This window comes from Oncorhynchus tshawytscha, linkage group LG02, assembly GCF_018296145.1.
Source record: "Oncorhynchus tshawytscha isolate Ot180627B linkage group LG02, Otsh_v2.0, whole genome shotgun sequence".
Taxonomy (NCBI): domain Eukaryota; kingdom Metazoa; phylum Chordata; class Actinopteri; order Salmoniformes; family Salmonidae; genus Oncorhynchus; species Oncorhynchus tshawytscha.
The window spans coordinates 73,390,166-73,413,775 of NC_056430.1; the positions used below are offsets into that span (position 1 = coordinate 73,390,166).

At 44.1% G+C, this 23,610-nt stretch overlaps 1 pseudogene; it reads right to left on the bottom strand.

Annotated features, from left to right (window-relative positions):
• Positions 1-23,610, bottom strand: part of LOC121840686 — a 91,992-nt pseudogene that overhangs the window by 7,364 nt on the left and 61,018 nt on the right.

The following is a 23,610-nucleotide window of genomic DNA, read 5'->3' on the forward strand; positions in this document are numbered from 1 at the left end:
AGGGCAGCAGAGAGAGAGAGATAATATAGAAGGAAAGATGGTATAACGACAGAATGACAGGATAATAGGGATTCAAACTATGAGGTGGACAAAAAGAGGAGGGATAAAGAGAGAGGGAGAGAGAGAGAGAGAGCCAGGATGAAAAATGAGATGGGATAGCTAGAAGACACCGTTAAGTAAGGGGAGATGAAGAGAGAAAATGACCTTGCTGAAGCGAGGGCAGCCAGAGGAGTGTGTGTGGCACGTGTGTGTGTGCAGGGTTGGGTAGGTTCCTTTTTAAATGTAATCCGCTACAGTTACTAGTTACCTAGAGTGGGAGGTAGCCTAACGGTTAGAGTGTTTGGCCGGTAACTGAAAGATCACTGGTTCGAAGAGCCGACAAGTTGAGAAATTGGTTGCTGGCCCTTGAACTTAACTCTAATTTGCTGAAGGAAGCCGTACTACTTTAAAAGTAATCCAAGTAATACTACTAGTTTGTCAAAAGTATCTTTAATCTGTTAGTGTTTGTAATGTAATCAGTTACTCCCCAACCATAAGTGTGTGTGTGAGTGTGTGTGTGTGTGTGTGTGTGTCTGTGTACCTTGCTGAAGCGAGGGGAGCAGGAGGAGAACTGTCTGATCTCAACAGGCTCATCATCATCGTTGGTGTCATCCTCATCGTACGCATTGATGTGGTGATAACGATCTGAACGGGCTGAGGGAGGACAGGAGAAGAGAGAGGGAAACAGAGAGAGAGAGAGAGAGAGAGATGGCGAGAAAGAGAGAGCACGAGAGAGTCTTAGTTTTCATAAATAATTTAACGTCCCTAGCCTTGGCGTTCTCTCTCCTCTGCTTATACTTTTCAAAGTCGCTGCAACGCTTTGGGAGAACCACTCTCTGGCTTGACTGAGTTTTACCATGAGATAACCCGTATCAAAGATCAAAGACTCATTTGCTTTACACATGGAGCCCAATTCTGATTTTCCAATTATATGTATTTTGATCAATCAGATAAGTTTTTTTTGGCCATTTGGGCAAAGTATCAGAATTGGTCTGCCTGTGTAAATGCAGCCAGTGTGCTGTATTGGCATTAAATACACAGGTATGGCACTCACTGTCGAAGTAGCTGGTGTCCTCTTCTGACTCCAGGTGAGGTATGAACTCTGCCTTCTGTCTCAGTAGACTGTTCCAGTCCAGGTCAGAGAAGAAGAACGAGTGCTGCTTCACCTCAAACGCTCCCCTGGGGGCACGGAGGAATAATACCAACAACAAGATCAGCTCTAAGAATGTAGGCCTCGGAAGAGCATACGGCTCTGGGCCATGGTAGTTGGAGTAATACATAAACAAAGGTTAAAATGTGAATAATTATGGCATGATTCATTACACACAGTAAGCAGGAATATTCATATCAGATACCTAGGGAGAGTAGCCTGCTGTGTGCCAGACTGTTGTTATTATAATTTTCCAAAAAAAATGTACCCCCTTTTCGATCTTGTCTCATCGCTGCAACTCCCCAATGGACTCAGGAGAGTTGAAGGTGGAGTCATGTGTCCTCCGAAACATGACCTGCTTAACCGCGCTCCTTAACACCCGCCAGCTTAACCCGGAAGCCAGCCGCACCAATGTGTCGGAGAAACACTGTTCAACTGGCGACCAGGGTCAGCCTGCAGGCATCCGGCCTGCCACAAGGAGGTGCTACAGCACGATGAGCCAAGTAAAGCTCCCCCCAGCCAAACCCTCCCTAACCTGGACGACGCTGGGCCAATTGTGTGCAGTCCTATGGGACTCCGGCTACGGCCAGCGGTGGCACATCCTAGTAAAATCTGTGTTCAACAATGCATTGCCTTGACAAACAAGGTTGTGTTTGGTAAGATTATGACAGTAGACAACAGCAGAAACAGGAGGAACATTCTTAAATTCTAGCATATTGGTTCAGAAACTAGGTGTCGGGAGGGACCAAGTTGAAATTAGGTCCCCTGAGAAAATCTTTAAATGGGTATAGAATACAAGCTAAACTTTTAGTGTCAACTAAGGGCCTTTTGTCATGTGCAGAACAAGTTTGAGAAGCCCTGTTGTAGTACCTGTACCCAGCCTCATCAGTGGATTGGTCTGTAGCAGGGTTGATATCAGTCCCTGGGCATCAGCAGGCAGGACCTCATCTCCATCAGGCCACACTATGTCATCTGAGAGAGACAACAGAGCCAGTTACAGAGAGAATGAAACAGCAAGGATTTGGAACCGGACCAACATTGAGTCAGGTACAAGTTAGTACACAGACAGAGGCCTTGGAGTCAACAGTCACCTACAGCAGTGGTTTTTAAACCTCTCCCCGGGGACCCCCAGCCGTTCATTTGATCAATTCCAGAGCTAGCACACCTGATTCAACTTGTGAATTGTCTGGGGGTCCCCGAGGAGAGCTTTGAAAACCCCTGACATACAGAACAAGAGGCACTGGGGGGGATTCAAAAATACAACAGGTGCAAACACAGAGGAAAGGCCAGCCCTCATGTCTCAATCACCTGTAATGACCTGTCCAAAGAGCTTTTGACTGATTGATTGATGGCAGACTCACCTGTGATGACCTGTCCAAAGAGCTCCTCAGGCGTGTCTCCAAAGAAGGGCACACAGCCCACTAAGAACTCATAGAGGATGATGCCCATGGCCCACCAGTCCACCGGCTTCCGTAGCCCTGTCTCAGGATCACCTCCGGGGCTATGTACTCTGGGGTGCCACACACCTGGGACAGGAGAGAGATCCACCAATCAGAAGTCTCGATCACGCTCCTTGCCTCTATTTTCCTCTCAACTACATGTACCAGATGCAATGGAGTAGTCCCAAAAAGTGCAACACCTGCCCATTTGGCACTCAGACAGGCTCAATAAAAATTAAAGACAACAACAAATACTATTTGAACCGACCACAGACCACAACGTGAAAGGATCTTCATCTATTTCATGTGCAGATGATGTGTCTTCATTAGAACCCATTAAAAAGCATGAGCTGGTGTACACCCCAAACAAGTTGGTAGAGCCACTGACTAACGGAGAGCAACTGTAGGCTGAAAAAATGTAATGAAGAGATTTGCACACTACATACAAGCTCCCAGTAATTTATTGGGTAAACCACCAACGTTTCAGCATCACTGTGCCTTCTTCATGGTCATGTCATGAATGCTTGAACCAGGTTATGTAAACAAACACTGCAATTAGTGCAACCAATGACAATAGTGAGGGGGTGTGTCATAATTACTAGGGTGATAAGAATGAAAACATGTTTTACTGTTAAAAGACAATAATTTACAGCATGTTGAATATATTAGGCTATTGTTATCATATTGCAACAGAATTAGATATTGTGCATAGTAATAGCATCAACATACATTATTATTTTATTTAATACACATATTTAATTGTTTCCATTTCATTTAATCTTTGTTACATGTCATCTTTTGGCTCAACAGTAATGCACAATAAGCATCATCAACAATGGCAACATCTTGGGTGCACGCTGATACGCTGTAGAGCACAGGAGGTTGGTGGTACCTTAATTGTGGAGGACAGGCTCATGGTAATGATTGGAACAGAATAGGTGGAATGGTATCAAATACGTCAAGTGTCCATGCAATGTCCATGCTAAAGCAGGTTATATCCATCTAGAGTCCTCTTTCTACCTCTATGTGAAACAACACAGCATTCAGTCTGGTTTGACCAGGCTAGATGCCCTACCACTGGAGAAGACACTGTATTGCTGCTGGCCTAACAGCATCATTTATTAATATGGGGAGTTCAATTCCAAACCTGTGTAAACAATAAACTGTAATTGCAAAATAAAAAGGAACCAGAATTTTATTTATTTAGAGAAATTATGATGATTCAGTCTGTATGGTAAACATTATTAGTGACTGTGTGTATTCCTCTTGCTTGGCAAATTATGCGTTTTTGCAAGGTTATTTTGAGATTCTCAATCCGTTGACACATGCTGAATTCAACTCACTCACGCAACTGTCATGACTGTAGGCTATCTACAGAGTTTCTAACATACTGTATGTGATTGGCTCTTCATTGAGAAGTTGGCTGTATACTACCTCTCACAATATGATTAATTGTTTGTTTGATTAGCTGAGTGACTGACTGATCATGACTGACCGACTGACTAACTGACTGATTGATTGACTGACCAATCAATCGATCTACCTGTTTGTCCAGGAACTCGCGTGCGTCCTTCTCGATGTGTCCCTCGTACAGGTTGGTGGTGAGGCTCATCAGACCCATCTTAGACAGGCCAAAGTCGGTCAGCTTGATGTGGCCCATAGAGGTGATCAGAAGACTGGTGGAAACAGGAACAACACATGGGCTGTTAGATATCAACTGCAAAGCAAACCCCAGGAACAGCCATTATTCCATTCCAGCCATTAAAATGAGCCCGTCCTCCTATATCTCCTCCCACCAGCCTCCACTGGTATTAATGACCAATAGGAGCCTGTAGGAGTTATAGGAGCCTGTATTCCTAGAACCTTTCACAGTACACACATTTTGGCTTAATATTGTTAGAGGATATCCCAAATGTTCCTAAGAAATTACATTTATGGTGAATATTGTATAGTGTGAAAGCAACTTAAAACCTCCAATCCACCAGGGGATTGTCAGGGTGGCAGTGCAGCCCACTCACTTGTCAGGCTTGAGGTCTCGGTGCACGATGCCATAGTTGTGTAGGTACTCCAGTGCCAGCACGGTCTCTGCAAAGTACATTTTGGTGATGTTCACAGAGTGGGCAGTCTGCCCCTATAGGAACACAACATGGTTGTTCTTCAGAACACAGAGTGGCACAGTCTCCCCCTATAGGAACACAACATGGTTGGTTAGACACAGTCTCCCCCTATAGGAACACAACATGGTTGGTTAGACACGGTCTCCCCCTATAGGAACACAACATGGTTGGTTAGACACGGTCTCCCCCTATAGGAACACAACATGGTTGGTTAGACACGGTCTCCCCCTATAGGAACACAACATGGTTGGTTAGACACGGTCTCCCCCTATAGGAACACAACATGGTTGGTTAGACACGGTCTCCCCTATAGGAACACAACATGGTTGGTTAGACACGGTCTCCCCCTATAGGAACACAACATGGTTGGTTAGACACAGTCTCCCCCTATAGGAACACAACATGGTTAGTTAGACACAGTCTCCCCCTATAGGAACACAACATGGTTGGTTAGACACAGTCTCCCCCTATAGGAACACAACATGGTTGGTTAGACACAGTCTCCCCCTATAGGAACACAACATGGTTGGTTAGACACAGTCTCCCCCTATAGGAACACAACATAGTTGGTTAGACACAGTATAGGAACACAACATGGTTGGTTAGACACAGTCTCCCCTATAGGAACACAACATGGTTGGTTAGACACAGTCTCCCCTATAGGAACACAACATGGTTGGTTAGACACAGTCTCCCCTATAGGAACACAGACATGGTTGGTTAGACACGGTCTCCCCTATAGGAACACAACATGGTTGGTTAGACACGGTCTCCCCTATAGGAACACAACATGGTTGGTTAGACACAGTCTCCCCTATAGGAACACAACATGGTTGGTTAGACACAGTCTCCCCTATAGGAACACAACATGGTTGGTTAGACACGGTCTCCCCTATAGGAACACAACATGGTTGGTGAGACACAGTCTCCCCTATAGGAACACAACATGGTTGGTTAGACACAGTCTCCCCTATAGGAACACAACATGGTTGGTTAGACACAGTCTCCCCTATAGGAACACAACATGGTTGGTTGACACAGTCTCCCCTATAGGAACACAACATGGTTGGTTAGACACAGTCTCCCCTATAGGAACAACATGGTTGGTTAGACACAGTCTCCCCTATAGGAACACAACATGGTTGGTTGGTCTCCCCTATAGGAACACAACATGGTTGGTTAGACACAGTCTCCCCTATAGGAACACAACATGGTTGGTTAGACACGGTCTCCCCTATAGGAACACAACATGGTTGGTTAGACACAGTCTCCCCCTATAGGAACACAACATGGTTGGTTAGACACAGTCTCCCCTATAGGAACACAACATGGTTGGTTAGACACGGTCTCCCCTATAGGAACACAACATGGTTGGTTAGACACGGTCTCCCCTATAGGAACACAACATGGTTGATTAGACACGGTCTCCCCTATAGGAACACAACATGGTTGGTTAGACACGGTCTCCCCCTATAGGAACACAACATGGTTGGTTAGACACGGTCTCCCCTAAAGGAACACAACATGGTTGGTTAGACACGGTCTCCCCCTATAGGAACACAACATGGTTGGTTAGACACGGTCTCCCCCTATAGGAACACAACATGGTTGGTTAGACACGGTCTCCCCCTATAGGAACACAACATGGTTGATTAGACACGGTCTCCCCCTATAGGAACACAACATGGTTGGTTAGACACGGTCTCCCCCTATAGGAACACAACATGGTTGGTTAGACATGGATTATGCCTCGGTTCTCTACCCTGCTCCTAAATAATGAACTTGTACACACTTTCTGTCATGGATTCAAACAATGGTGGGGACTTCATTGACCTACAGACAGAGCTTATACCACAACAACGCAGTTCAATTTACGACGGGCAATGTGCAAGTGCGCACTTCTATACCCTTTGGGAAGAGAATGGGGCACAGCCTGAGAGTCAGTCTGAAGGGGTTAAAGGATTTCACAGTGTCGGTCGGCCCTGTCTGTGGTCGTTTGTCTTAGGTTGTTTCTCCCCTTCTCCTTGGCCTGGTAAACCTATGTTTGGCAGAGTCCCATCTGACTCACACACTACTCTTCATGCCTGGCTGTGTCTGTAGGCTGACTCTGAACACTAACAATCAGGAGAAAAGCAATATGCTTTCTGCCATACAGTTGGGTTGAGTATGTTGAGTTGCCCTCGAGCACCTAACACGCGTTAAGGAAGATGGTTTGGCTAGGTCTGCTGTGGGAAGTGACCCCGTTTTACTTTCTACAACTGAATTGACTATGGTAAAATAACAACTTGACAGTTATTTGAATCTCTGGCCCTCGGTCAATGCCCTATATAGATAGGATAGATGTTTTTAAGTTTCCACCAGTGGTGTTAGTTAGACACAGTCCCAACCAGAAGCCATGGATTACAGGCAACATTCGAACTGAGCTAAAGGGTAGAGCTGCCGCATTCAAGGTGCTGGACTCTACCCTGGAAGCTTATAAGAAATCCTGCTATGCCCTCCACAAACCATCAAACAGGCAAAGCGCCAATATAGGGCTAAGATTGAATCGTACTTTACCGGCTCCGACGCTCGTCTTATGTGGCAGGGCTTGCAAACTATTACAGACTACAAAGGGAAGCACAGTCGAGAGCTGCCCAGTGACACAAGCCTACCGGACCAGCTAAACTACTTCTATGCTCGCTTTGAGGCAAGCAACACTGAGGCATGCATGAGAGCATCAGCTGTTCCAGACAACAGTGTGATCACGCTCTCCATAGCCGACGTGAGTAAGACCTTTAAACAGGTCAACATTCACAAGGCCGCGGGGCCAGATGGATTACCAGGACGTGTTCTCCTGGCATATGCTGACCAACTGGCAGGTGTCTTCACTGACATTTTCAACATGTCCCTGATTGAGTCTGTAATACCAACATGTTTCAAGCAGACCACCATAGTCTCTGTGCCCAAGAACACTAAGGCAACCTGCCTAAATGACTACAGACCTGTAGCACTCACGTCTGTAACCATGAAGTGCTTTGAAAGGCTGGTAATGGCTCACATTAACACCATTATCCCAGAAACCCTAGACCCACTCCAATTTGCATACCGCCCAAACAGATCCACAGATGATGCAGTCTCTATTGCACTCCACACCGCCCTTTCTCACCTGGACAAAAGGAACACCTATGTGAGAATGCTATTCATTGACTACAGCTCAGCGTTCAACACCATAGTACCCTCAAAGCTCATAACTAAGCTAAGGATCCTGGAATTAAACACCTCCCTCTGCAACTGGATCTTGGAATTCCTGACGGGCTGCCCCCAGGTGGTGAGGGCAGGTAGCAAGACATCTGCTATGCTGATCCTCAACACTGGAGCCCCTCAGGGTGCGTGCTCATTCTTCTCCTGTGCTCCCTGTTCACCCAAGACTGCGTGGCATGGCACGACTCCAACACCATCATTAAGTTTGCAGACGACACAACAGTGGTAGGCCTGATGGTAGGAGGTCAGAGACCTGGCCGGATGATGGCCGCAAGAACAACCTATCCCTCAACATAATCAAGACAAAGGAGATGATTGTGGACTACAGGAAAAGGAGGACCAAACACGCCCCTCATTCTCATAGACAGGGCTGCAGTGGAGCAGGTTGAGAGCTTCAAGTTCCTTGGTGTCCACATCACCACCAAACTAGAATTGTCCAAACACACCAATACAGTCGTGAAGAGGGCACGACAAAGCCTATTCCCCTCAGGAAACTAAAAAGATTTGGCATGGGTCCTCAGATCCTCAAAAGGTTCTCCAGCTGCAACATCGAGAGCATCCTGACTGGTTGCATCGCTGCCTGGTATGGCAACTGCTCAGCCTCTGACCGCAAGGCACTACAGAGGGTAGTGCGTACGGCCCAGTACATCACTGGGGCTAAGCTGTCTGCCATCCAGGACCTCTACACCAGGCGGTGTCAGAGGAAGGCCCTAAAAATTGTCAAAGACCCCAGCCACCCCAGTCATAGAATGTTCTTTCTACTACCACACGGCAAGCGGTACCGGAGCGCCAAGTCTAGGACCAAAAGGCTCCTCAACAGCTTTTACCCCCAAGCCATAAGACTCCTGAACAGGTAATCAAATGGCTACCCAGACTATTTGCATTGTCCCGCTCCCATCCCAACCCCTCTTTTACGCTGCTGCTAGTCTCTGTTATTCATATATGTGTAGTCCCTTTAACTATACATTAATGTACACACTACCTCAATTAGCCTGACTAACCAGTTCCTGCGCATATTGGCTACCCGGACTATCTGCATTGTATCCCACCACCCACCACCCGCCAACCCCTCTTTTACGCTACTGCTACTCTCTGTTTATCATATATTGATAGTCACTTTAACCATATCTACATGTACATACTACCTCAATCAGCCCGACTAACCGGTGCCTGTATATAGCCTCGTTACTGTTATAGCCTCGTTACTGTTATAGCCTCATTACTGTTATAGCCTCACTACTGTATATAGACTCGCTACTATTATAGCATCGTTACTGTTATAGCCTGACTACTGTATATAGCCTTGCTACTGTTATAGCCTCGTTACTGTTATAGCCTGACTCCTGTGTATAGCCTCGTTACTGTTACTGTTATAGCCTTGTTACTGTTATAGCCTCGTTACTGTTATAGCCTCGTTACTGTTATAGCCTGACTACTGTTATAGCCCCTGTTATAGCCTTACTGTTATAGCCTTGTTACTGTTATAGCCTGACTACTGTTATAGCCTTGTTACTGTTATAGCCTCTGTTATAGCCTGACTACTGTTACTGTTATAGCCTGACTACTGTTATAGCCTGACTACTGTGTATAGCCTTGACTACTGTTATAGCCTTGTTACTGTTATAGCCTAGCCTGACTACTGTTACTGTTATAGCCTGTTACTGTTATAGCCTCGTTACTGTTATAGCCTACTGTTACTGTTATAGCCTGACTACTATAGCCTCGTTACTGTTATAGCCTGACTACTGTTATAGCCTGACTACTGTTATAGCCTGACTACTGTGTATAGCCTACTGTTATAGCCTGACTACTGTTATAGCCTCGTTAGCCTGTTATAGCCTCGTTACTGTTATAGCCTGACTACTGTTATAGCCTGTTACTGTTATAGCCTGACTACTGTTATAGCCTGACTACTGTATATAGCCTCGTTACTGTTATAGCCTGACTACTGTATATTGCCTCATTACTGTTATAGCCTGACTACTGTATATAGCCTCGTTACTGTTATAGCCTGACTACTGTTATAGCCTCGTTACTGTTATAGCCTGACTACTGTATATAGCCTCGTTACTGTTATAGCCTCGTTACTGTTATAGCCTGACTACTGTATATAGCCTCGTTACTGTTATAGCCTCGTTACTGTTATAGCCTGACTACTGTATATAGCCTCGCTACTGTTATAGCCTCGCTACTGTTATAGCCTGACTACTGTATATAGCCTGACTACTGTATATAGCCTCGTTAATGTTATAGCCTGACTACTGTTATAGCCTCGTTACTGTTATAGCCTGACTACTGTATATAGCCTCGTTACTGTTATAGCCTGACTACTGTATATAGCCTCGTTACTGTTATAGCCTCGCTACTGTTATAGCCTAGCCTGCTACTGTTATAGCCTGACTACTGTTATAGCCTGACTACTGTTATAGCCGTTACTGTTATAGCCTGACTACTGTTATAGCCTCGTTACTGTTATAGCCTCGCTACTGTTATAGCCTGACTACTGTATATAGCCTCGTTACTGTTATAGCCTACGTTACTGTTATAGCCCTGTTATAGCCTGTTACTGTTATAGCCTGACTGTTATGTTACTGTTATAGCCTTGTTACTGTTATAGCCTGACTACTGTACTGTTATAGCCTCGTTACTGTTATAGCCTGACTACTGTTATAGCCTGTTACTGTTATAGCCTGACTACTTTACTGTATATAGCCTACGTTACTGTTATAGCCTGACTACTGTATAGAGCCTCGTTACTGTTATAGCCTGACTACTGTTATAGCCTCTTTACTGTTATAGAGCCTCTGTTACTGTTATAGCCTGACTACTGTTATAGCCTCGTTACTGTTATAGCCTCGTTACTGTTATAGCCTCGTTACTGTTATAGCCTGACTACTGTATAGAGCCTCGTTACTGTTATAGCCTGACTACTGTATAGAGCATCGTTACTGTTATAGCCTGACTACTGTTATAGCCTCGTTACTGTTATAGCCTGACTACTGTTATAGCCTCGTTACTGTTATAGCCTCTTTACTGTTATTTTCAAATGTCGTTTTACTGTTGTTTTTATTTCTTTACTTATCTATTGTTCACCTTATACACATTTTTTACTTAAAAATTGCACTGTTGGTTAGGCCTGTAAGTAAGCATTTCACTGTAAGGTCTACACCTGTTGTATTCGGCGCACGTGACAAATAAACGTTGATTTGATTTGTCTGGTGGCACTTTAAATGAGGAGGACGGGCTCATAGTAATGTTTGGAATGGAATGGTATCACACACATCAAACATGTGGTTTTCCATGTGTTTGATACCATTCCATTTACATCACTCCATCCATTATTATGAGCCGCCCTCCCCGCTGGTTTCCACCATAGTGCTTTCACCTAGCCAGTCCTATCAGATACCACGAAGGGCAAATGAAAAAGGGCAGAAGGGAGAGTACTACTTTCCAGAATGAGGATGAAATCCAACCAGGTTTCCTGAGAAACTCTCTCACCTCAAAGGAAGTGAACATGATCAGAACAGAGAGAACTTTGAAAGAGCAAGGTGTAAGATATGTGAAGTTTCTTGGGACACCCTATGAAGCCTTTAATGTAATTCCATTAAAGTAGTACAGTTTCCTCAGAAACCCACTAACCTTCAACATACTCCATGACCATGCAGAGGTGCCTGCGAGTCTCGAAGGAGCAGAACATGGAGACCACGAAGGGGTTCTCAGCGAAGGTCAGGATGTCTCTCTCTACGAAGGCCTGCTGGATCTGGTTCCTCAGGATCAGGTTCTGCTTGTTGATCTTCTTCATGGCAAAACGCTGACGGGTCTCCCTGTGACGTACCAGGTACACCGCACTGACGGAGGAGGGAAGGAGGAGGGAAGAAGGAGGGAGGGGAGAGAGGGGGATGAGGGAGATGGGTAAAGGGTAGAGGTGCAAGAAGCCAAGGGTATGGTTGTGGTAAAATTAGATGGTCAGAGAAATCTACCTGGAGCCTCATGTCTTTGAATGAATGTGAGGACTTTGTGATGTACATGAAATGTATAGTCATTCATATTGCTTTGACCAGACTCTACTCACCCATATGCTCCGTTGCTGATCAGCTTGATGGTTTGAAAGTCTTCTTCACTTGGCGGCTTCATGGCTTTCATCTTCCCCTACATAAACAAGCAGGCAAGCTCAGTCAAGTCCAACTTAAGCTAGATACTATTTGAAGAGAGATCTGGTGTGTCTGTGAGTGTATTTCTCATTAGAAATGGAGGGTCCTCACCTCTGATCTGGTGTGTCTGTGAGTGTATTTCTCATTAGAGATGGAGGGTCCTCACCTCTGATCTGGTGTGTCTGTGAGTGTATTTCTCATTAGAGATGGAGGGTCCTCACCTCTGATCTGGTGTGGTGTGTCTGTGGAGTGTATTTCTCATTAGAGATGGAGGGTCCTCACCTCTGATCTGGTGTGTCTGTGAGTGTATTTCTCATTAGAGATGGAGGGTCCTCACCTCTGATCTGGTGTGTCTGTGAGTGTATTTCTCATTAGAGATGGAGGGTCCTCACCTCTGATCTGGTGTGTCTGTGAGTGTATTTCTCATTAGAGATGGAGGGTCCTCACCTCTGATCTGGTGTGTCTGTGAGTGTATTTCTCATTAGAGATGGAGGGTCCTCACCTCTGATCTGGTGTGTCTGTGAGTGTATTTCTCATTAGAGATGGAGGGTCCTCACCTCTGATCTGGTGTGTCTGTGAGTGTATTTCTCATTAGAGATGGAGGGTCCTCACCTCTGATCTGGTGTGTCTGTGAGTGTATTTCTCATTAGAGATGGAGGGTCCTCACCTCTGATCTGGTGTGTCTGTGAGTGTATTTCTCATTAGAGATGGAGGGTCCTCACCTCTGATCTGGTGTGTCTGTGAGTGTATTTCTCATTAGAGTGTATTTCTCATTAGAGATGGAGGGTCCTCACCTCTGATCTGGTGTGTCTGTGAGTGTATTTCTCATTAGAGATGGAGGGTCCTCACCTCTGATCTGGTGTGTCTGTGAGTGTATTTCTCATTAGAGATGGAGGGTCCTCACCTCTGCAGAATCGTCTGGCTCTGGGGTGTGGAGACCTTCACTGTCATAGTAGTTGTCCATGCTCACAATGTCTGGACAAAAACACATGATTTAACACTCAATACAGTATCTGGTGTGTACTGTTGCAGATCAATAGCATTGTGTATACATACAGTGCCTTCAGAAAGTGACTTATTCCACATTTCGTTGTGTTACAGCCTGAGCAATGCAATGGCAATTCACTTTAAAGAGGGTTGTTTAGGTTTTTCTCTACAATAACACAATCACTTTGACATGTGAGTCACTCTGGATAAGGGGGAGAGTGCTGAACAAATAAATGCAAATATGTTAAAGGCCCAGTGCAGTCAAATACGGGATTTCCATGTTTTATATATACAGTGCCTTTGGAAAGTATTCAGACCCTTTGACTTTTTCCACATTTTGTAATGTTACAGCCTTATTCTAAAATGGATTATATAAATGTTTTCCCTCATCAATATACACACAATACCCCATAATGACAAAGCGAAAACAGGTTTTTAGACATTTTTGCAAATGTAATAAAAACAAAAAACAGAAATACCTTCTTTACATAAGTATTCACACCCTTTGCTATGAGACTCAAAATTGAGCTCAGGTGTTTTTATTCATCATCCTTGAGATATTTTTACACCTTGATTGGAGTCCACCTGTGGTAAATTCAATTGATTGGACATGATTTGGAAATGCACACACCTGTCTATATAAGGTCTCACAGCCTGTCAGAGCAAAAAACAAGCCATGAGGTCAAAGAAATTGTTCGTAGAGCTCAGAGACAGGATTGTGTTAAGGCACAGATCTGGGAAAGGGTACCAAAAAATGTCTGCAGCATTGAGTGTCCCCAAAAACCCAGTGGCCTCCATCATTCTTAAATGAAAAAAGTTTGGAACCACCAAGACTCTTCCTGAAACTGTCCGCCTGACCAAACTGAGCAATCAGGGGAGAAGGGCCTTGGTCAGAGAGGTGACCAAGAACCCAATGGTCACTCTGAAAGAGCTCCAGAATTCCTCTGTGGAGATGAGAGAACCTTCCAGAAGGACAACCATCTCTGCAGCACTCCACCAATCAGGCCTTTATTGTAGAGTGGCCAGATGGAAGCCACTACTCAGTAAATGGCACATGACAGCCCGCTTGGAATTTGCCAAAAGGCACCTAAAGGACTCAAACCATGAGAAACAAGATTCTCTAGTGTGATGAAACCAAGATTGAACTGTAGGGAAACCTGGCAGGGAAACCTGGCACCATCCCTACAGTGAAGCATGGTGGTGGCAGCATCATGCTATGGGGATGTTTTTTAGCGGCAGGGACTGGGAGACTAGTCAGGATCGAGGCAAAGATGAACAGAGCAAAGTACAGAGAGATCCTTGATGAAACCTGCTCCAGAGTGCTCAGGACCTCAGACTGGGGCGAAGGTCTCTGAATGTCCTTGATGAGTGGCCCAGCCAGAAAATCTCTGGAGAGACCTGAAAATAGCTGTGCAGCAATGCTCCCCATCCAACCTGACAGAGCTTGAGAGGATCTGCAGAGAAGAATGGGATAAGCTCCTCAAATAGAGGTTTGCCAAGCTTGTAGCGTTATACCTAAGAAGACTCGAGGCTATAATCACTGCCAAAGGTGCTTCAACAAAGCACTGAGTAAAGGGTCTGAATACTTACAGTATCTACACTACCGTTCAACAGTTTGGGGTCACTTAGATATGTCCTTGTTTTTGAAAGAAAATGAATTTTTTTGTCCATTAACATAACATCAAATTGATCAGAAATACAGTGTAGACATTTTTAATTATGTAATTGACTGTTGTAGCTGGAAATTGCAGATTTTTAAATGGAATATCTACATAGATCTTCAGTTTCTTGGCAATTTCTCGCAGGGAATAGCCTTCATTTCTCAGAACAAGAATAGACTGACGAGTTTCAGAAGATAGACTTTGTTTCTGGTCATTTTGAGCAAATGCTGATGCTCCAGATACTCAACTAGTCTAAAGAAGGCCAGTTTTATTGCTTCCTTAATCAGCACAACAGTTTTCAGCTGTGCTAACATAACTGCAAAAGGGTTTTCTAATGATCAATTAGCCTTTTAAAATTATAAACTTGGATTAACTAACACAACGTGCCATTGAACACGGTTGCTGATAATGAGCCTCTGTACGCATATGTAGATATTCCATAAAAATATCTGCCGTTTCCAGCTACAACAGTCAATTTCATCATTAAAAATGTCTACAAGTATTTCTGATCAATTTTATATTATTTTAATGGGCAAAAATGTGATTTTCTTTCAAAAACAAGGACATTTCTAAGTTTTCATTTCTAAGTTTTCATTTCAAACTTTTGAACAGTAGTGTATATGTGATATTTCAGTTTTTATTGTTAAATAGATTTGCAAAAAATTCAAAAAAAAATGTTTTTGCTTTCCCATTATGGGCTACTGTGTGTAGAATGATAAGGGGAAAAAACAATTTAATACATTTTAGAATAAGACTGTAACATAACAAAATGTGGAAAAGTCAAGGGGTCTGAATACTTTCCAAAGCACTATATATATTTCCACAGTATGAAGTTGGAGAAAAAGTTAGTGTTAGAGCTGTTTGAAACGACCGCCTGAAATTTCAGCCTGTTTTGTTAGGATGGAGCTGGTAAATGAGTTAATAGACCAATAACAGCTCATTTTCTGTTTTCCCCTCCCCACTCAGACCACTTCCAGACAGTGCTCTTTGCGAAGAAGAATTATGTTTTAACAATTTTAATTAAAAACAATCACAGTAAGATACTTCACTGTTACCAGAAATGATTTGATATTGAGATAAAAACGGCTGCATTGCACCTTTAAGTAAGCATCTCGTTAATTTGAATTAGATGTCACATAAAGTGATGTGAAAATAATATATCTTCTTATCACCTTGGTAACAACATTTCTAAAAACGAAATGGTTGTGTTTGGGGAACCGAGAGAGGGAGGGAAGACAAGAGAGTTGTGAGAGAGAGAAAGAGAGATGAATCTGTGAATATTTGTGTGGGTGAAAAACAGAAAGGTGCTAAACCAAGAGGTGGTTTGTAAAAAGTGTCACATTGTGACAACCCCCACTAAAACCCAAACTCATAATTCTTCAACCAGACTGAAGGTAGCTGACAAAGAGGAGCCAGTCGGATTCTGAATAGTCTTTCTAACCCATTTACATTGAGTAGTTCAATGAACAGCTTGTGATGGATTTGCCACTGTGAGAAGTGGAGCTGGAATGAATTGAAGGAGTCAGAGAAGGAGTTTGGGGCTGGTGTAGATTAATGACAGTGAGTGCAGTGCTGCGACCGGCTTCATAATCAGTAAAGGGAGTTCTCTCTGCGTCTCAATAATGTCTACATGTAGCCTGGTCCCAGGTCTGTTTGTGCTGTCTTGCCAAGGTTCAGTGTGACAATGACAAGAGCTGGGACCAGGCTAGCTGACAGGTGGATCTCTGCCCACATGCTACAATGCCAAGATGCTGTTGTTTTTCTCATGCCAAAATGTATTGTTTTTCCTAAGGTTATTTCTGCTAGCTTTATAGTTAATTACCTATAATAAACAACCGAGGGGAGTGTGGCTGTCAAAATGTGGGTAGAGAAATCTCAACCATCAATCTTTCATTTTCTCTTGTTTGGCTTCTACAGGTACACGATGCCCTAAATCTGTCTCTTTCTGTTTCCGTCTACTGTCCCCCCCATCCCAACCTCCACACGGTCGCAGGTCAGTCCCAGCTGCCTGCATGTCTCTTTATTCCTCTCTTCCCTCTCTTTCTTAGTCTCTTCTTCATTAAACCTCCCCTCTACTCCTCTCTCCTACCTCTCGCTCACCCTCCAGAGGGTGCTTGGTCTGTCCCAGCCATCTGAATCTGTCTATTTCTGTTCCTCTCTTCTCTCTCCTCCTCCCTCTTATCCTTCTCTCTCACCCTCCAGAGGGTCCCTGGTCTGTCCCAGCCATCTGAATCTGTCTATTTCTGTTCCTCTCTTCTCTCTCCTCCTCCCTCTCATCCTTCTCTCTCACCCCCAGAGGGTCCCTGGTCTGTCCCAGCCTTCAATCTGTCTCTTTCCATTCATCTCTTCCTCTCTCTCTCCTCCTCCCTCTCATCCTTCTCTCTCATCTGTCTCTTTCCATTCATCTCTTCCTCTCTCTCCTCCCCTCCTCTCATCCTTCCTCCCCCAGAGGGTCCCTGGTCTGTCCCAACCCTCAATTTCTCTTTCCGTTCCTCTCTTCCCTCTCATCCTCCCCTCCCTTACTCACCCTCTAGTCTAGGGGTATTAAACTCTTACCCAACGAGGTCCGGAGCCTGCTGGTTTTCCATTCTCCTGATAATTAATTCCACCCACCTGGTGTCCCAGGTCTAAATCAGTCCCTGATTGGAGGAGAAGAAAGGAATAAAACCAAGTGGTTCCAGAGTTGAGGGCTCTAGAGTGTCCTGACGTAACAAGGAGTATCCATCTTCATTAAATGTGTGTGTGTCTCACCCTCCAGAGGGTCCCGGGTCAGACCCAGCTGGCTGATGATGTAGCGAGGGATGTCCGTCTTCATCAGGTGTCCCTCCTTGGCGTGGTCCTCCGCTGCCTCCAGCAGGTGATAGAACTCCTCTGGGTTGAACTCCTATAGAGAGGGGGGGAAGACAAGGAACCATATACACAGTTACACAAAAGCTGCCAGTCTGCCACATAAACTTGATGTAGTATTGACATTTCTGGATTGAACTCATGTACATGAAGGGGAGACAATGTATATATATTTTTTTACCTTTATTTAACTAGGCAAGTCAGTTAAGAACATATTCTTATTTTCAATGATGGCCTAGGAACAGTGGGTTAACTGCCTTGTTCAGGGGCAGAATGACAGATTTTTACCTTGTCAGCTCAGGGATTCGATCCAGCAACCTTTCGGTTACTTGTCCAACGCTCAAACCACTAGGCTACCCTGCCGCCGGTATTGAGAGGAGGGGGGACAATTTTGACAGTACTGTCTGTGGTATTGAGAGGAGGGAAGACAATATTGACAGTACTGTCTGTGGTATTGAGAAGAGGGGGGGAGAAGAGGGGGACAATATTGACAGTACTGTCTGTGGTATTGAGAAGAGGGGGACAATATTGACAGTACTGTCTGTGGTATTGAGAGGGAGGGGGGACAATATTGACAGTACTGTCTGTGGTATTGAGAGGAGGGGGGATTGACAGTACTGTCTGTGGTATTGAGAAGACAATATTGACAGTACTGTCTGTGGTATTGAGAGGAGGGGGACAATATTGACAGTACTGTCTGTGGTATTGAGAGGAGGGGGACAATATTGACAGTACTGTCTGTGGTATTGAGAGGAGGGGGGACAATATTGACAGTACTGTCTGTGGTATTGAGAAGAGGGAAGACAAGATTGACAGTACTGTCTGTGGTATTGAGAAGAGGGGGGACAATATTGACAGTACTGTCAATTGAGAGGAGGGGGACAATATTGACAGTACTGTCTGTGGTATTGAGAGGAGGGGGACAATATTGACAGTACTGTCTGTGGTATTGAGAAGAGGGGGGACAATATTGACAGTACTGTCTGTGGTATTGAGAGGAGGGGAAAATATTGACAGTACTGTCTGTGGTATTGAGAGGAGGGGGGAAAATATTGACAGTACTGTCTGTGGTATTGAGAAGAGGGGGACAATATTGACAGTACTGTCTGTGGTATTGAGAGGAGGGGGACAATATTGACAGTACTGTCTGTGGTATTGAGAGGAGGGGGACAATATTGACAGTACTGTCTGTGGTATTGAGAAGAGGGGGACAATATTGACAGTACTGTCTGTGGTATTGAGAAGAGGGGGACAATATTGACAGTACTGTCTGTGGTATTGAGAAGAGGGGGGACAATATTGACAGTACTGTCTGTGGGACAATATTGACAGTAGTATTGAGAAGAGGGGGACAATATTGACAGTACTGTCTGTGGTATTGAGAAGAGGGGGACAATATTGACAGTACTGTCTGTGGTATTTGATTGAAGAGGGGGACAATATAGAGTGTAACAGACTAAATCTGCCACATCGACTGCCATTGTGTATGGTATTGTGTGTGCTGTTTTGAGTTTAACTGGGGAATCCTACAGGCTGAAATAAGGAGCTAATAAACTGCTGGGTACTAACATGGTCATAACTTTGAATTGCTGCTCCAATAAGCCCTACAGCTGATTAACATAGCCTTTTATTCTGTCCTCTGGGCATCTCTTTCATTCACCCTTTGTGGAGGGATATAACACTGTTATTAGAAACCAGAGCACCTGGAGCTGGGAGGGGAAGGTCATTTCCTGGTTTCAGTGTTCTGATGATCAACTGTTCCCTGGCCTTGCCAACTAAGATACAGATGAGAGGAGTGAACCCATAGAAATAGAAGGAATAGAATAGATTATATTTATTTGAGTAAATTTACAAAGTTCCCTGGATTGCCAACTATGATGAGTGGAGTGATCATAGATTAGAGACACAATATAAGACTAATATAAGTCTTGTACTGGATTCTGTGGGAGTGAAGCTCTCTGCACAGAGTTCTGCTCTGCTCTATGTACCTCTATGTGGGATAATGTTCTTCCACCATGGCTCTGACATTTCACCAAATCAGAGGAGACTGTGACTAGAATGCCAAATGAACTGAACCCCCCCCTCTCTCCCCTCCAATTCACGTTCTCTCTCCTCTCTCCCTCCAACTTTCCCTACCTCTTTCATTCTCCTCTCTCTCTCCATCTCTCTCCTCTGCATTTTCCTTTGTCTCTCCCTCCATCCTTCCCTACATCTTTCCTTCTCTCGCTTTCTCTCTCCCCCTCCATTTCACTTTCTCTCTCCCTCCATCCTTGCCTACCTCTTCCCTCTCACTCTCATATAACTGACACAAGCAGAAGCATCCAGCCTGACCCTATCGACCTCTTCCGCTGGTCGCCCTGGCAACGGGAAGATGAGACGCAACAGCAGAAGGAGGTAAGACCAAGCGTTTGACAGGCAGGGGAAGCCATCAATCAGAGTGTGTAAATCCAGGGACACTCCAGTGACTTATGTACATATAGCTTTGAATGTCAACTGGACAGTTGGAGGAGTTCATTTCAACTGTCATTGAATGAGGTGTTGGCCCATGGCAGCACTGTATGTGGGTGGACGTTTTACAGTTAGGAAAATATCCTTAGGCATTTAACTTAATGCTGTGTATGTAATGACTCATATAAAGACATCTTTGACCTATATCTATGAAAACAAGGGATGTGTTTTGGTTAAATACACCGCACAATCTGTCATAAAGTTAGCCTCTAGTATCGTTGATTAAGCTACAGGAAAAATGAGAGAGGGAGACAGATTAAAGGGGATGAACAGTATGGAATGTTTGTGTGTCCCAAATGGCATCCTATTCCCTACATGGTGCACTACCTTTGATCAGAGACCTATGGGGGCCTGGTCCAAAAGCAGTGCACTATATAGGGAATAGGGTGCCATTTGGGACCATATAGTTCTGGTCTAAAGTAGTGCACTATATAGGGAATAGGGTGCCATTTGGGACCAGAGTTCTGGTCTAAAGTAGTGCAATATAAAGGGAATAGGGCACCATTTGGGACCAGAGTTATGTTCTAAAGTAGTGCACTATATAGGGAATAGGGTGCCATTTGGGACCAGAGTTATGGTCTAAAGCAGTGCACTATATAGGGAATAGGGCGCCATTTGGGACCAGAGTTCTGGTCTAAAGTAGTGCACTATATTGGGAATAGGGTGCCATTTGGAATAGTAGGCAAAACAAACATATTTTTCATGATTATAGCTATATTATCAAAATCAATAAACCAAAGCACGTTTTGGGGTTCATTCATTAGTTTTTAGGTGATTAAGTAGAATCCTGTTGAAAAATGATGCGGAAAGTATCATTTACATTCCTAAAACATAAGTTGAAAATGTTACTGTTCCTGCTACCTGTTGTTGATTATGAATTTGTTTTTAAATGTCCAAATTCATAATCAATATGCTGAAATAAGTTGTGATATTTTGAAGGCCAAAAATAAACATTACTCCCGACACATACACATGTCACACTTGTGTTCAGATTAGTTCTATTTAGCTAAATAAGTTGCTCATAAACTGCACACACACCAACATTTACCAAGCAGCCACTCTACACTTTGATTGGCTTGTTCTACTGTATTCAAAAGCTAGCGCAAATGAATCACATCACTATTGTCTATAAAGATCAATGGAACTGGGACAATAACCGGGTGACGTGTACCGTTTGCTCTCTTCTAGAAGATAAAACCACAGCCAACTTGGGTAAACTACTTATACCTGTCGATAGATGAGACCCTGTAGTAGCCATTCCTCAACTCATCTGTGTCACGTTTACAGTAGATGGCCAATACGAAAAGGAAACAACACTTATTTGACTGGAACATTTCAACGAATCATCACCTCACAGGTAGACCTACAAAGTGACAGGGGTTTCATTTCAGTGCCAGCTTGACTGTCAAATACGTGGATTTGTTTGTGGCCAGCAACTTTTTTTTTAAAGCAAAATCAATTTAGTATAATCTTGATATTAACATCACCAATCCGAGGTAAAAAGATGGTCATGTGTTGAAAATTCAAGCTTGTACAAGGTAGTTAACACACTTTCCAAATTAGGGGAATTAGCGCAATATGAAATAATTTTATATGACAAAATAATTCAACATGTCAATTAAGGGATGATAGTACAGCATATATTGCCCACTCACAAGCTATTGCAACAATTCCACATATTTCTAACTCAATGATCTATTTAGAGAGTGAACTGCTCTGAAACCCATTTGAACCAGGTGCTCTAGAATAGAGTCTCCAGAGTGTCTGAGCCGCAGCCTGAACATTCAACGTCCCTGTAATAGACCTGTAATAGAGCTCACCAGACATTCCAGAAGTCGGGCGGGACGAGATATGATGATGAAGAGCTTTTTGACCAGCTCAGTGACGAAGGTCAACTCAGAGCTCTCCGAACGCTCATAGGCCTGAGAGGGAGAGAGAGAGAGAGAGAGAGAGAGAGAGAGAGAGAGGGCTTCAGCACCAGGGACAGCGATAAACAAATTCTTAGCAATTAATAGGTTCTGCACCAATAAAATTGAATGACAGTTACTTTTGGAAGACCAGAAGAGGACTAGGGGTGCGTGTGTGAGCATGTATATGTGTTGTGTGTATGTGAGCATGTATATGTGTTGTGTATGTGATCATGTATATGTGTTGTGTGTGTGTGAGCATGTATATGTGTTGTGTGTGTGATCATGTATATGTGTTGTGTGTGTGTGAGCATGTATATGTGTTGTGTGTGTGTGATCATGTATATGTGTTGTGTGTGTGTGAGCATGTATATGTGTTGTGTGTGTGAGCATGTATATGTGTTGTGTGTGTGTGAGCATGTATATGTGTTGTGTGTGTGATCATGTATATGTGTTGTGTATGTGATCATGTATATGTGTTGTGTATGTGATCATGTATATGTGTTGTGTGTGTGATCATGTATATGTGTTGTGTGTGTGATCATGTATATGTGTTGTGTGTGTGTGAGCATGTATATGTGTTGTGTATGTGATCATGTATATGTGTTGTGTGTGTGATCATGTATATGTGTTGTGTATGTGCGTCCTCATGTGTTTGCAACTCTGCATGATGACTCACGTCGTTGAGCATCTTCTCCAGATTCTCCTGCAGCTCAAAGAAATACACCGTTGTGATGAGTCCGTCCTGTGATTTGGTCAGGCAGTCTCTGGACAGCTCTGCTATCTGGTGGTGGATGAAGCTGAGGACCCCGTCAGCCAGCGGCAGCACGCTCTCCGGGGAGAAGTTCTGGATGAACTCTGACAGACGCTCCTCCATCTGGGCTGTAGCCTGGGAGGAGAGGACAACATGGTAAAATACACTACAGGTGAGTGACTGGGGTCCGAACCCAGGCCACAAGACAGTGTTAACCAACTGAGATAAAGCCTTTCAGGGGAGAAGCTATCAACGTTCCTTCATCTGGGCAGTTGACAGATATACAGCATAGACTACATATCATCAATACAGGACCGATGGGGTTCGAACCCAGGACTTTTACCAGCTACAGGATTGTGTTGGTGTGTTCAGCTAAAGCCTAGGAGCCAACACAAGTCTTTAGGACTCAGGTAAGGATACTTAACGCGCGAGCGTGGTTCACCCACCCATTGACCTCCATGTGAAGTTCATCTGATCAGTATTCTAGTGGGAGACTAGCAATATAGTCAAACAAACAGACACCATCAGCAAACTGCTGAATCCAAATAAATCTCTCCGTACCTTAGTGTTTGAACTACTATAGTATGTGATGTGAGTAATGCCTTTTCTCTGTTTGTCTGCTTCTGTTTGGTTTGCAGCTTTACCACAGCGGCTGCCTGCCTGTCATACAGCCTGTAAGTCATTGATATCAGTCAACACAAAGCCAGAAGTGGTTACAACAGTGGACGGGGAGATATGCTGTATTAGAGAGAGAAACTGCACTGCGCTGGGCTGTCTAAATGGCTCTCTGGGGCCATTTTGGATCAGTTA